The following is a 13,766-nucleotide window of genomic DNA, read 5'->3' as shown; positions in this document are numbered from 1 at the left end:
GCTAACTTAGAAATGAAGACAGAAAATCTCTGTGTTACACATGTTTCTCCGACACACCTCTCCTAGTCTGTGTCACACTGTGCTCACGGTCCTGTCACTTGTTATTAACCCCATCTATGCTGGTGGGACATCTTTCAGCAACATTCTTTAACATAACCAACAAACATGTAACACTTTTTTACCCTTTGAAATCACATTTTAAATGCTTACACATTTAAACTTGAACTGAAATGATCAACACTCATTAAAACATGTGGGGATTTTAAACTGGGTTACAAACAAAACACATTTAGGAATGAACCTTCTAGATGTAGGCTTCACTCAAGAGATTAAATGATGATGGATTGTGCAAGTACATCTATAACATTAAACTGCAACTCATTAAACAGACGAAAATATGAATTGACACACTATGAACACAAAGTTAACTAGAAAGCATTTCCTGCAGAAAATGTGAGTTTGGTTGCTGCAGCTGAAGCATTGCTCTGAATGATGTGAAGGATTGCTCTGAATTGCTGGAGAATCTGCAGTCTGAATTTAAGTTGCTGAAACACTTTGAATAGATGAAGCTGTTTTATTGTGAAAAGTAGAAAACCTTTGAACATTAGGAAGTTATGAAACAGAAACTGCTGAAGATGAACAATATGAAGTCACTGACCTTAAAGAATAGCCTGGAAATACACCATAAAGGTCTGAGGCTGGAATCATATCTAAAGCTAATAAGGACAGGCTGTATGGTTTTAATGTGGAAAAGTATCAGAGTTACCTCCCCCAGAACATTTTGGATGAAGTAGAAGCCATTTCCTGCATTCTGGTGGATTTCAACAGCTATTATACTGACAGAAGTAAAGGGTTAACTCAACAACTATCACTGAGAGATTCAATAACTCCTTATTTATTTTAAGCCATGATGACAAATATAAAACCAACTGAAAATGAAACAGTTCTGTCAGCCTCATGGTGGCACTACACTAACAGGTTATTAGAACAAAATGTTTACATCTGTTACTGTCTACCTCTGTGCCACCATGACTTTAACCACAAAAACCACATTTCTGTTTCACTGTATTCCCAATGAGGCCATCAGCTGCACTGTCAGGTTTTAGAGACTTCACAGAACAGATCAGATTAAACAGATTAGAAACAGATTACCCAAAGCCTCCAAAAAAAGCTGCACAACAGGTAACTTAGTTCACATGAATCTGTGCTGATGTGTCTGCTTGTGTTGATCAGCACACAATCAGTTCACATGAAGTGACTGAAACACAAAGGGAGGATCAATATAGAAGGAAACCCGCTCCCTGTCTCTCACTCCTGGCCTGCCCTATATGCCATAACGTCTGCTGCACGGTGTGCTTGCAGCTGAATCTCAGACCTCACCTGGCAACAATACATTTTTTTTCTGATTGGCTGATTCCTGTTCTCTGCCATAGAAATGACAGATGATTAATAATAAAAAATGTACAAACATAATTCACAAATTATAACCACTGACATTACTAAGCTTAGACAATAGTGTCCTTTCATGTTGTAGAATTGTTTTTTTCATTGCACTGCTCTACTTGTTACAATTATTCAGTATTGTTAAATGTACACATTTCATTTCTTTCAGGCTGAGCAGCTGTAACCTCTCAGAGAGAAGCTGTGAAGCTCTGTCCTCAGTCCTCAGCTCCCAGTCCTCTAGTCTCAGAGAGCTGGACCTGGATAATAATGACCTGCAGGATTCAGGAGTGAAGCTTCTTTGTGCTGGACTGGAGAGTGCTGACTGTGGTCTGGAATCACTGAGGTCAGGATCTGGTTGTTGATCATTTAAATGCATACCTTAACATTATGTTTGAAGCTTTTCTACATGCAGTTCATGTGTTGACATGTGGAGGCTTTCAGATTGACACTAATGTGCACTGAATTCTACACAAGTAAAAATATCTTTATTGTCATTATTCACAACAAATTTCCATTCATTCATTAATAACAACTAATTTGCATTTCTTTCAGTCTGAGCAGCTGTAACCTCTCAGAGAGAAGCTGTGAAGCTCTGTCCTCAGTCCTCAGCTCCCAGTCCTCTAGTCTGAGAGAGCTGGATCTGGATAATAACGACCTGCAGGATTCAGGAGTGAAGCAGCTGTCTCACGGATTAGGGGGTCCAGACTGCAGACTGGAGACTCTCAGGTCAGGATCCAGCTTTTTGATCATCAGTTAAATTCTGCTTCATGTTCATGTTGAAGATCTGTTGGATTTTCCTTCTTTCTTCTTGAGTTCATGACATGTTTTGTTCCTCCAGTCTGTCAGGTTGTCTGATCACACAGGAGGGCTGTGCTTCTCTGGCCTCGGCTCTGACCTCCAACCCCTCCTATCTGAGAGAGCTGGACCTGAGCTACAATCATCCAGGAGACTCAGGAGTGAAGCTGCTGTCTGCTTTACTCAACAGTCCAGATTGTAGTCTGAAGACTCTCAGGTACACAGAGACCACAGAGCATGAGTCCTCCTCAGTCTGTCAGTTTAGCTCATATATCCACAGCTGTTGATGGATGGACTGAAACTGCAGAGAAGAAATAATCACTGATCCCTGATGTTCATCTTCCTCCATCATTAAGTGTCCATCATGTTAACTTCACTTTTCTTTATACACGTTCTTCATGTCAAAATACAAACAGACTGATTTTCAGTCACACTTAGTGCAGATCAAATACTAAATGATGCCCTTCTTATTAATGTCCTCAGCTGTAAGAACCACTGAATTATTTCCACAAACAAATGTTCCTGAAACAATCCATATGTGAAGCTTCAGAGGAGACAACAACACAATGGTAGAAGGAGGAGTTCCTTCAGTCAGAGACAGAGAGCAGGGAGACACTACAATATTATCACTGTAAAAACTACACACAGACATGAGTGAATGTATTTATTTGAAGTGTGTCAGAAACTCTTCCATCCATGACACATGTGAACCAGGCTTGTGTTTGCATATAGAGTGAAAGGAACAAACAGTCAGAGACAGTGTGGCTTGTTTGCTGCTTTGGATAAATGCACAATGCTGAGATCAAACCTACACTGTTGCTGCATGAAGAGGATTTTACAGTAAAGCACTGACAGAGAGCAATATTTCACAGAATGGAGGACATGAATAAACACAGAGCAGATCAGGAGAGACTCTTCTGGAGTCGACACAGATGAGTTTCAGTCTGTTTGTGTGTCTCTGACAAACTGAGGAACTCTGCTTCATGTTGATCAGCAGTTTGGACTCATGTTGGTTAGAAAATCATTCTGACTGTGTTTCTTCCTGCAGGGTGGAGCATGGTGGAGAGCAGAGGTTAAAACCTGGGCTGAGGAAGTGTAAGTTTGACTCAGTCTTTCCTCATGTTATTGTGCATGAGTCAGTGTTCTATCAGTCCATCAGAGCTGTTGTAGCGCAGCCTCGGCGGTTGGATTTCTTTGGTGTTTACTGGAGTTTATTACTCCCCAGCAGGAGTTTTAGGTTCCAGCTTTGTCATTGGTTTTCCTTTTTTCTCTTGTTAGGGAGCTTTAGTGTGTTGTAGTGTCTCTGTGTTTGTTTGGGCACTGCTCAGCTCTGAGTTCATGAACTGCAGCCTAACACTGAAACCAGCCTGTGTAGCTGCCGATCTGAGAGTGGGGACGAGTGGGGAGGTGCAGACATGCTGTGTGTGGGTTTCCCCTCAGCCTGGGACATAACAGAGACAACCAAAGCAGACAAAAGACAAAATCCAATAAGAGACCACAAAGGGTTGAAAAGGTCCAAACACAGGAAGAAACAGCTCCACAGTCCAAAAGCAGGCAGGACTCAGACACAAAGAATCTCATCCAAAGGGTCAGACTGGACTGATGGACTGAAGAGTGAAGACACTGAGACACTGAGCTGTGAGCAGCATTATTAGGGTTAGGGTTAGGGCGAGAAACGCCACTGTTTAAGAAAACGAGTTACCACCAAAATAAGTTTCACACGGGGTCTCTGTTTAAAGTTTGTAATCAATTAGTAACAAAACACGTTATCCGCCATGTTTCCCTGCACCGCTTCTTCCCTTTTTCCCAATCTGCTACAAACACCCTGATTTTCAGCACAATGCAGCATTTCCATTCAACCAATCACGGGGCAGCTTTCCAACTGTCATGGCGGAGGGTTTATATGAAAACTAGAAGTTTCATATAAACCCTTTTTGGAAAGAAAACACTTTTTTCTGGATTTATAGCGTTTTGGAAGCAATCTCTTCATTTGTTAGGCGGGACAGCCGAAACCAGTTAAACAAGCTTTTACTGACAGCTCTGAACAGACCACATTAACTTATCATTCATTTTAGTGCAGCCGCCACAACTTCCATTTCACAAACCATTGTTTAATCTTCAGTTATTATATTTCCTTTTATTTTGCTTTGTGCTTTGGTTTCATTCTGTAACACTGGACTTATTTTTATGAAGGCTTGAACTCTGACAGTGTTTGAACAGGAGAGAAAGGAGTATAAAGTGTGTAGTGAGGGGTTCACAGCCTTAAAGCTTCTAGAATAACTGTAAAAAATAAAGCCGATCACTTCACGGATTTCACCTTTTGCGGGTTATTTTTGGAACGTAACCCCGCAATTAACGAGGGACCTCTGATGAGAAGGAAGAGACTGGGCTCTCAGCTGCAGTAAAGGGGGCAGGTCTGGCTCCAACACAGGTTTCAATGTGCAAGATGTCTTGCCCTCACATTCTTCTTCCATTTCCACTTGTCCTGAAACTTCGGCCTTCGCTGTCAACCTTCCTTTTCTTACTCACACTTGCCATTTTAGAAATGGGCAATAAAAAAACACAGATCACTGGCAAACAGGGTGGTGAGAGTTTGACCATGTTTGCTGCCATCTTGTGGTGAAATGTTAAATATATATAAATAATAATCATTTTCAAAGGTGTGATTTCATCCTGTGGACAACAGTACTGGTGGCATATTATGACATTATTGATTTTATGACAGAGGCTTCGGCCCAGTGAACATATGAACTGGACTTTTGGTCTGTTCTACAGGAAGAACCCTCAATGATAATGCACCAACAATCCCAACCAAAGAAAGGAACATAAGGACAGAAGAACCAAACAGGAAAGAAAATAGAAATAACTATTGTTTATATAACCTAGAAAATTTCACAAGAAATTTTGAGTGGGCCAATGCGCGCTCACCCACACTCTGCTGCCGGTCCGCCCCATTATATACCACCAAACCTCATTCCTGATCACCGGTAGATGTGAAAGATGCCACTGATGACATTTCATGCTTTTACAGTGTTTCTGATTGGTTTTATATAAGGTTTAATAGGCCCCAAGCTTCTCCATTCATTCTGAATGGAGGAATCCTAAAGATGTGGATGTGACTTTGGCTGCTATTTTATGAAGTTTGGTAAAAGACATGAACATGAGGACTCAGTATGATAAAGTCCAACTCCTTATGAGCAGTTTGCAGTTGAAATGAATATTCTGTGTAGAGGCATGCCAGACTGATAGGCTTCCAAAGTTAGCTGGGTTTTGTCAGGGATCTCACCAGTTTCCCATTATTTCCTATGAGGGGGGTTAGGTCAGCTTAAGTGGCTTGCCTGTCAAAACAAAAAGTGGCACAGACATGGGGACTCAATATGTCAGAGGTCTAATGTTTATCTACATTTTACATTTTGAATGAAGGTTCTGTGTGAAAGCATGCCCAAACGCCATGCCTTCAAAGTTTGACAGTGATTTGATGCCTGTGGGGAGGGTCGATCGCAGTTTTTCTGGATTTTTTCAAACACCGTTTATCCGATCGCTACCAAACCTCAGAGGGTAGTAGTCCTGACCGAGCCGGTCGATTTGATGTATAATTTGTAGGGGTGGCTAGCGCTAGTTAGCTGTGTAATGAATTAGAGGCTTTTATTTTGAAAATCAGTGTGTGTCTGTGTAAGTGTGTGTGTGTGTGGGGGGGGGGGGGGCGGTTGGGGACACTCCCTAATGCATGTTAAAACATGTTTAAGTGTTTTATTTTGAAAATCTACACGTCAGCCATATCCTGTTATTGTGCAGGGTCTTTTATTTTGAAAATCCATGTTTGTGTGTCTGTGTGTTGGCAGGTGTGTATAGTGTGTGTCTGCATATTTGTGGGTGGCTTGTGTGTAGTTTACCAGGCCTAGTAAGGTGTGTAATGATTTGGAGGCTTTTATTTTGAAAATCAGTGTGTGTGTGTGTGTGTGTGTGTGTGTGTGTGTGTTTGTGTGTCTGTGAGTGTGTGTGTGTGTGTGTGTGTGTGTGTCTGTGAGTGTGTGTGTGTGTCTGAGTGTAGTTGTGTATGTTCCTGTATGGAGCTTTTGGATGATGCTCTTTATCCAATGATACAGTTGATGCTGCTGTTCTTCTCATGTTCTAAATGTGTCGTCTGTCTTTACTCACATTGCTGCAAATATCCAGTTTGTGTTTGAACACAAAGCTGATAGTTGTGTGTTTGTTCATTCAAACATTAGTGACAAAAAGTCTGATGATAAACTTTGTATGAATGAACAACACATCAGTCAGTAAAGACAGAATGAAGCCATCAGATGTGTCAGATGATAAACTGCAGCTGTGTCTTTTTCTCTCCATCAGATTTCTGTCAACTTGAAGTCGACACAAACTCAGTGCACACAAAGCTCAAACTGTCTGACAACAACAGGAAGGTGACACGTGTGTGGGAGGAGGAGAAGCAGCCATATCCTGATCATCCAGACAGATTTGACTGGAGGCCTCAGCTGCTGTGTAGAAATGTTCTGACTGGTCGCTGTTACTGGGAGGTCGAGTGGAGAGGAGTGGTTGATATATCAGTGAGTTACAGAAGAATCAGAAGGAAAGGACACAGTGTTGACTGCAGGTTTGGAGAAAACAATCAGTCCTGGAGTCTGAGCTGCTCTGATCTTGGTTACTCTGTCTGGCACAATAACAGAGGAACATTCATCTCCTCCTCCTCTGTCTCTGACAGAGCAGCAGTGTATGTGGACTGTCCTGCTGGCACTCTGTCCTTCTACAGAGTCTCCTCTGACACACTGATCCACCTCCACACCTTCAGCACCACATTCACTCAGCCTCTACATGCTGGGTTCTGGTTGTGTCCTGGTTCCTCAGTGAGTCTGTGCTGTGTGTAGAAGCAGAGTGTGTGGAAGTGACAGCAGCTTCAACTTTGTGCTTTAAATGTTGATGATGTTTCACTTTCATTTGAATCACTGACTGTGATTTCAGGTCAGAACATGTTTTTGTCTTAGAAGCAGTGAAATGAAGAATGTGAAGCTGAATTTATGATCATGAACTTTGACATGTCCTCACAAATGAAACCCTTACATTAAGAAATGCATGATTCCATGTTGTTATGGCTCTGATATTAAAATGTAGTATTATAATAGGAGTTAATGGACCTAAGTGGAAAACACCATTTAAAACTGCTGCAATACAAACACTAATAACTCCAACTCAATATTTGGATCAACTTTGACATGACAGATATAAAATAATGCCTGAGCCTCCCAACTTGTAACATAACTTGTCTGTCCGTTCTTTCTCTCTCTCTCCTCCCTCTCCCCCCCCTCTCCCTCCCTCCCTCCCTCTCTCCCTCTCGCTCTCTCTCTCTCCCTCTTGCTCTCTCCTCTCTCTCTCCCTCTCTCTCTCTCTCCCTCTTGCTCTCTCCCTCTCTCCTCTCCCTTCCTCTCGCTCTCTCTCTCCCTCTCTCTCTCTCCCCCCCTCTCTCTCCCTCTCTCCTCTCCCTTCCTCTCGCTCTCTCTCTCCCTCTCTCTCTCTCCCCCCCTCTCTCCCTCTCGCTCTCTCTCTCTCCCTTTCTCTCTCTCCCGCTCTCTCTCTCTCTCTCTCCCTCTTGCTCTCTCCTCTCTCTCTCCCTCCCTCTCTCTCCCTCTCTCTCCCTTCCTCTCGCTTTCTCTCTCCCTCTCCCTCTCTCTCTCTCCCTCTTGCTCTCTCTTCTCTCTCTCCCTCTCTCTCTCTCCCTCTTGCTCTCTCCTCTCTCTCTCCCCCTCTCTCTCTCCCTCTTGCTCTCTCCTCTCTCTCTCCCTCCCTCTCTCTCCCTCTCCTCTCTCTCTCCCCCTCTCTCTCTCTCTCTCTCTCCTCTCCCTCTCTCTCCCCCTCTCTCTCTCCCTCGCTCTCTCTTCCCCCCCCTCTCTCTCTCTCCCTCTCTCTCCTCCCTCTCCCCCCCCTCTCTCTCTCCCTCTCTCTCCCTCCCTCCCTCCCTCCCTCTCTCTCTCTCCCTCTCCAGCCTCATCTCCTCTGTTATCAGTTGTCAGGTTTCTTCTGTTTCTCTCTGCTCCTCCTACAACAAAACGCCAACAGGCAGAATGACCGTTTGATATAATAATGATAATATTGCTCCTCACGTGAACTATACTTTATATATTACTACAGGTTTCATAGTTTTTTTATATTATTTATTTTATATGTTTTTTTTCATACTTCTTGATTCCACTTAGTATTTCGTGAGAATTACTTACTCTGATTACTCTTATTACTTACTCTATATTGGCCACTACCTTACTTTGACAGCAAGGGAGAATATTTTTTCCAACTGACTAGTAATTCAAAAGTAACATTTTCACAAAAATATTCTAGAAAGATAAATCACCTGTTAAATCAATCAAAAGACGATGTGGAAAAATTCTATATTTCTGCTGTAGACTGAACACAAGTCGAGTACCTTAGTCCTGACAAGTCTTTCCCAGTGTCCCTGCTGCTGTTTGACTAGTTTGAGAACGGGGTCGTTGGACTTCATTTCCCAGCAGCACTGTTCAGCAACAATATTCTGGTAAAGCTCCAGGTCGGCTCTGTACTGACGACCATTCACTCTGCCACTGCAGAACAAAAAGAGGGCATCAACACACTCCAAGTTTCCTCCATACCAACATTAATATTCTACATTGTTTCATGATCATCTCTCAAACTCTATAATCTTCCCCTATATCCCTCCTCATTCTTTGTCAGGGTGAACCAATAAACCACTATAATTCCTTGGAAGCTTCCCACAGGTGAGCAACCACAAGGAATCATGTATACTGACAGTGAAGAAATGCACCAACAACCAAGTTACATATTTGCTGCTGATAGAAGGTCTTAGGAATCAGGTGGGCAAGCTTTATTCTACTGTTATGTAATGTATACAATGAAAATCTGACACAAATGAGGGCGGGTATATTGAGTCTGTGCAAACAAAGAAGTTTGTTCCCTGACAGACCAGATATTGTACGACGTCTTGTACCTTTTTGTTGAGTCGTCTCTTCTGTTAGTGCTGATGACCTGCTGTCTGTAGCTTTCATCTGCCCCTTCAGGTACACCTGTACACATGATTTATGGAGTGTCTCAGCTCATTCATAGTAGCCTATATAAAACATCTTTCTGTGTGCTAGTTTACACCATCTCTTGCCTCTTAGTGTCAATCTGCGATGTTTAGTAAACTGTGGATCTGTATAGAAGTTACAAAAATGCTTTTACCATTTCCAGAGGGGTTTAAAGAGGCAGCCAGGCTAATCACTGGATACACGTCTATCGCATCCCTCTTCCTGTGTATGATAGCCAGCGTTCAATTACACATTTGTGACAGTGTGTATGTGACAACAACAACATCAAAATGGATATAAACCTTAAGTGGCTACAGAGCAGAATGAAAGGTATTACAGGAGCACACCCCCCCCCCCCCCCCCCGACACACACACACACACACACACACACACACACACACAGGCGTGCACACACATGTGAGCGTACTGCACCGGAGGAATGAGAGCGCGCATTGAAAACTGTGTCAAGCGACACGCTGTCTGTTGGACAGGTCTCAGCAGCCTATAGCCATGCTGGTATGTTGACGGTGTGTTTTCAGGTGCTGTCTGTGCGCATGTAGCAGTGCTCCGTCAGAATATAGTCCCAGAATGGATCAAACTAGGAGACTGCCGCGTGTTAATCAGCATTTCCATTTGTGCTCGCTGTGAATACGCAGGTCACATGAAGTACTTGGAGTTTCTTTCTTTCTTTTTAATCAGGATGCTGGTTGAATGGAACACATGTTCTCAGTAGCTGCCCTCACTGTAAACAAGCTGCACACGCCTGACTCCTGACATGTGTCTGTGTGAGGAGCCAGTGAACAACTTCTTTTCATGTTAAAGCAGCTGTTTTATTTAATATTATATTCACAATAGATTTTGTTATTCTAGCCTACATAAATGTCATTGTCTGTCCCTTTTCCCCTCCCCTCCTGAGCTCTGTCACATACTCAACACCAACGATGGTAAATAATATGAGTAGATGTGAAGCAAACAGATATTTTGAACATGTAAAAATTCAGGGCTCACTGCAGATTTCCAGTCGGGTTACAGAGACGCTCCTTGACACGGACATGTGCGGGTTTGCACCACTGTTCACTCACATACAGCACAATCCCTCCTCTCTTCTTCTTACCGCTGCCAGTCACATCTCTGTCCACCCGTATGGTCACAAAGCCGGGGGCAGCAACGGAGGTTTCCGGGATGATGACATTGTAGGGTGTGTTTGATGACATCACATAATGCCTTCATGTCAGAGTTGTAACCTCAAAAAGTGTCCTTGCTGTGGTGTTCAAAAACAATCCTTCAGTCCAGGTGTCTCGATGTAAACTCCTGAATAAACTGAGTTGTTCTCAGCTAACCAACGTGCTGCAGCTGATCAATGAACACAGCTGCACTGCTTCCTGAACCAAACTGGGCCAGCTCTCCTCCTGCAGCTGCTTTTTCAGTCTGAATGCACTTCTTTCTGAACAAAACAACATTCTGTTATTCTGGGTTATCATTTTCTTGTTTTCCGACGAAATGACAGGTGTGTTAAACTTTGTCAGGGCCGGTCAGCTCAGTTGGTCAGAGCGTGGTGCTAATAACGCCATGGTTGCGGGTTCCGTGTACGGGCCATTCTGTGGTTTATGCTGAGAAACAGTGTGACTTTAGTATGAACACTTACGCAAGCAGGAACATGCTTGGAAGAGTGACTTTCACCCAGACCCACCTCCACCACATATAAACCATTTTTCCCACCAAACAGTTAGAACTGATGAAGCTGCTTGGAGGAGCAGAGAAACGTCTTCAAGAAAAACTTGAAAAAGAAAAAAGAAAAAAAGTCCAGACGCTCTCTATGAACATGACCTGGATGACATGTAAACATACAGTGTGCTCTTTGTGATCTGTATTCTGGCTCTAAAACAAGTGCCCCTTGTGAGGGTTGAAGTCACAATCTTCAGATGATGAGACTGACTCGCTGCCTACTGCACTAACGAGGCTCAGAAAGAGCTGAAACATGGTCTTTTCTCTTTTTCTTTTTTACCAATGTGCCAATGTGAATTAAAAAATGATTAAAATTATATACACTATTATTTATTTAATAGTTGTGATTGAGATATATATTTTGTTTTCTTCAACATGTTTCTAATGCAGCTACAGTATCTCTTCTCTCATCTTCCTCACCTCTCTTCCTCTCTGCCTCTGTCTCCTCTCTTTCTAAAGCTGAGCTCCAGCTGACAGACTCTTCATTCTGTCTGTTACAGTTTTAGCTGTATGCAGATATCATCCTGGCAGACAATGGTCCACTATAGCAGGATAATAACAATACTTTTTAAATGGGCGTTCGTCATGTAACATGTTCTATAACTCCTTAAACCAGCTGACTGCTGTCAGTCAGAGTGACTCAGCCTTCATGGATGAACCTCACAGGTCAGATAACACTGTCCTCAGACCTGCTGTTCAGTCTGTTATGATGCTACGAACACGTCACGCCCCCTCCCTGAACATGACCGGCTCGTTATCGTCACTCATTCAGGTCAACAGCAAATTAGCAAAACCCACATAGTAGCAACAAATCCTGCTCCTCCGCTGCATGTTCACCTGAACTGCGGATTCTGCTGTTCAGCAGCGAAACGTCTTTAAACCCTGTCTGTCTGTCTGTTTGTGTGAGGCTGCAGTGAGAGGGCTGTATGAGTTCTGCACACACGCTTCAAATTAAGATTAAGACTTTTCAATACTTTAAGGGCCTTCATTTTCCCACAGTTGATTCATCAACTTTTAATACTTTTTAAGACCCCGCGGACACCCTGACCTCAAATGTCACTTTGTATAACAACTTCGTGCAGTGAAACTGAAAGTGTAATGTATTTTATTGTGTCAGCCTGAAACCATTCAACCATGTGTGGTCGAACGAGACTACACTAGTGTGCATGTGCATGGAGATCCAAATCCCAAACAATCCATGAACCAATAACACGCACCGCAATTCATTTTATTCACCACTAGATATCCTACTCGAGCACTGTGTCAGAGAGTGATAAGAGAAGATAAGATAAGATAAAACAGTGGAGACTGCGACCTGAACGCAGCGCCTTGGACCGCTCGGCCATCCTGACATGAACAGCATGCTGTCCACAACAAGTTTGGAAAAGCTCAAGGATGAACACTTAATAAACAATCTGAAATCTTCACTGACACTGATGTGGACAGACTCAGAGTGTGTCTGTCTATGCTATCTCAACAAGTCTTGAGCCAGAGATGAGATTTTTCATCTGGTCACCACATGATGAACCATTCTGACTATTGTAGTACCTTGAGATCTGCCTTTCCCAGGTGTTTTGTCCTTAAGGTGAAGCAGTCTCTGCCTCAGGGTGAAACTGGGTTTGAAATGTGCTGGGACGTTTTATCCTTTGCCTCCTCATTGCACACCAGTTGCTCTCGGTCCAGCAATTTTAAAATGACAGTTTTTGGAAGTGTCAGATGGACTGTGTCCTCAGACATGGAGGAGCATAAAGTGATCTTGGAGATGAAAAGAACCGTTGTTGGCAGGATTCGAACCTGCGCGGGGAAACCCCAACGGATTTCAAGTCCATCGCCTTAACCACTCGGCCACAACAACTAGGAAAAGGTAACAATGAAGAGTCTGACGACCCAGGTTGGTTCTGTCCATGAGTGCATGGTCTTGTCCAGGTTGTCCTGTCCAGTTTGGTGTTGGTGCTCCTTTACTTGTTTCCATTTCATTCGAAGGTAAATCTGCGCCGACCAGAGCCTGCGTTTGACAGACAGCTATCACAGAAAGTTAAGTCAAAGTCAAAATTCCAGAATGAAAAGCAGAAATCTAGAATAAGTGGCAGCATTCCAGTATAGACATCAGTATTCCAGAATGATAGGCAGAATTCCCTGCTCTCACTAATTTTAATTAATTTAATTTGAATTAATTGCTGCTGTCACTGACACTTCTATCAGCAGTATTACTACACAGCTGGCTGCATGGCAGTGAATGACATGCTGATTACAAACACAAGTCCACTGTGATGGTTCATTTAGACAGGCACTGAAATGTTCTTCTTTGTGGAGCCTCTTCCAAACCGTGATCTGACAACTACTAAACATCCAAGACATGAACAATAAAAATCAACCTTTCATTCATGTTAGGCTGAAAACACATCAGAAGAGTCTTCATCACTTTGTGAGATCAGTGAGGAAGAGTATGTTCCTCAAACAGAAAGTGAGACTTCAGTACATGTCAGACAGCACAAGAGAAGCAGAAAGACTGATGTGAAGCATCAAGGTATCATGCTGAAGGTTAGTTCATACTTTTAGACCTTCCTCACTTTGTGAGGCCTCAAACAGTCTTTTTGCTGCTAAATATTGTATTAGACAAATGGAAAAGAATCACTGTTGTGCTAATATCACAGATGGATAGCATCTCCATCACAGTCTAATATAATGTTGTGGTCCAGGTGCTCCTAAAGCTGTCAGAAGATGCCATGTTTCAGT

General features: G+C 42.9%; 1 long non-coding RNA gene and 1 other non-coding gene across 2 annotated transcripts; one reads left to right on the top strand and one right to left on the bottom strand.

The window, feature by feature from the left end:
- The first annotated feature begins 548 nt into the window (after positions 1 to 548).
- LOC114429719 (uncharacterized) lies at positions 549 to 9,346 on the top strand. The gene is made up of 3 exons (XR_003669895.1): positions 549 to 579; positions 9,076 to 9,078; positions 9,201 to 9,346. It is a non-coding gene; the product is annotated as an uncharacterized LOC114429719 (long non-coding RNA).
- Positions 9,347 to 12,803: 3,457 nt separating this feature from the next.
- Positions 12,804 to 12,885, bottom strand: trnas-uga (transfer RNA serine (anticodon UGA)). Its single transcript has one exon. It is a non-coding gene; the product is annotated as a tRNA-Ser (tRNA).
- Between the last annotated feature and the right edge of the window lie 881 nt (positions 12,886 to 13,766).

Source organism: Parambassis ranga, unplaced genomic scaffold, assembly GCF_900634625.1.
Source record: "Parambassis ranga unplaced genomic scaffold, fParRan2.1 scaffold_219_arrow_ctg1, whole genome shotgun sequence".
Taxonomy (NCBI): Eukaryota; Metazoa; Chordata; class Actinopteri; family Ambassidae; genus Parambassis; species Parambassis ranga.
Note: the sequence above shows the minus strand (reverse complement) of the source record. Positions and strands in the feature narration are given on the sequence as shown.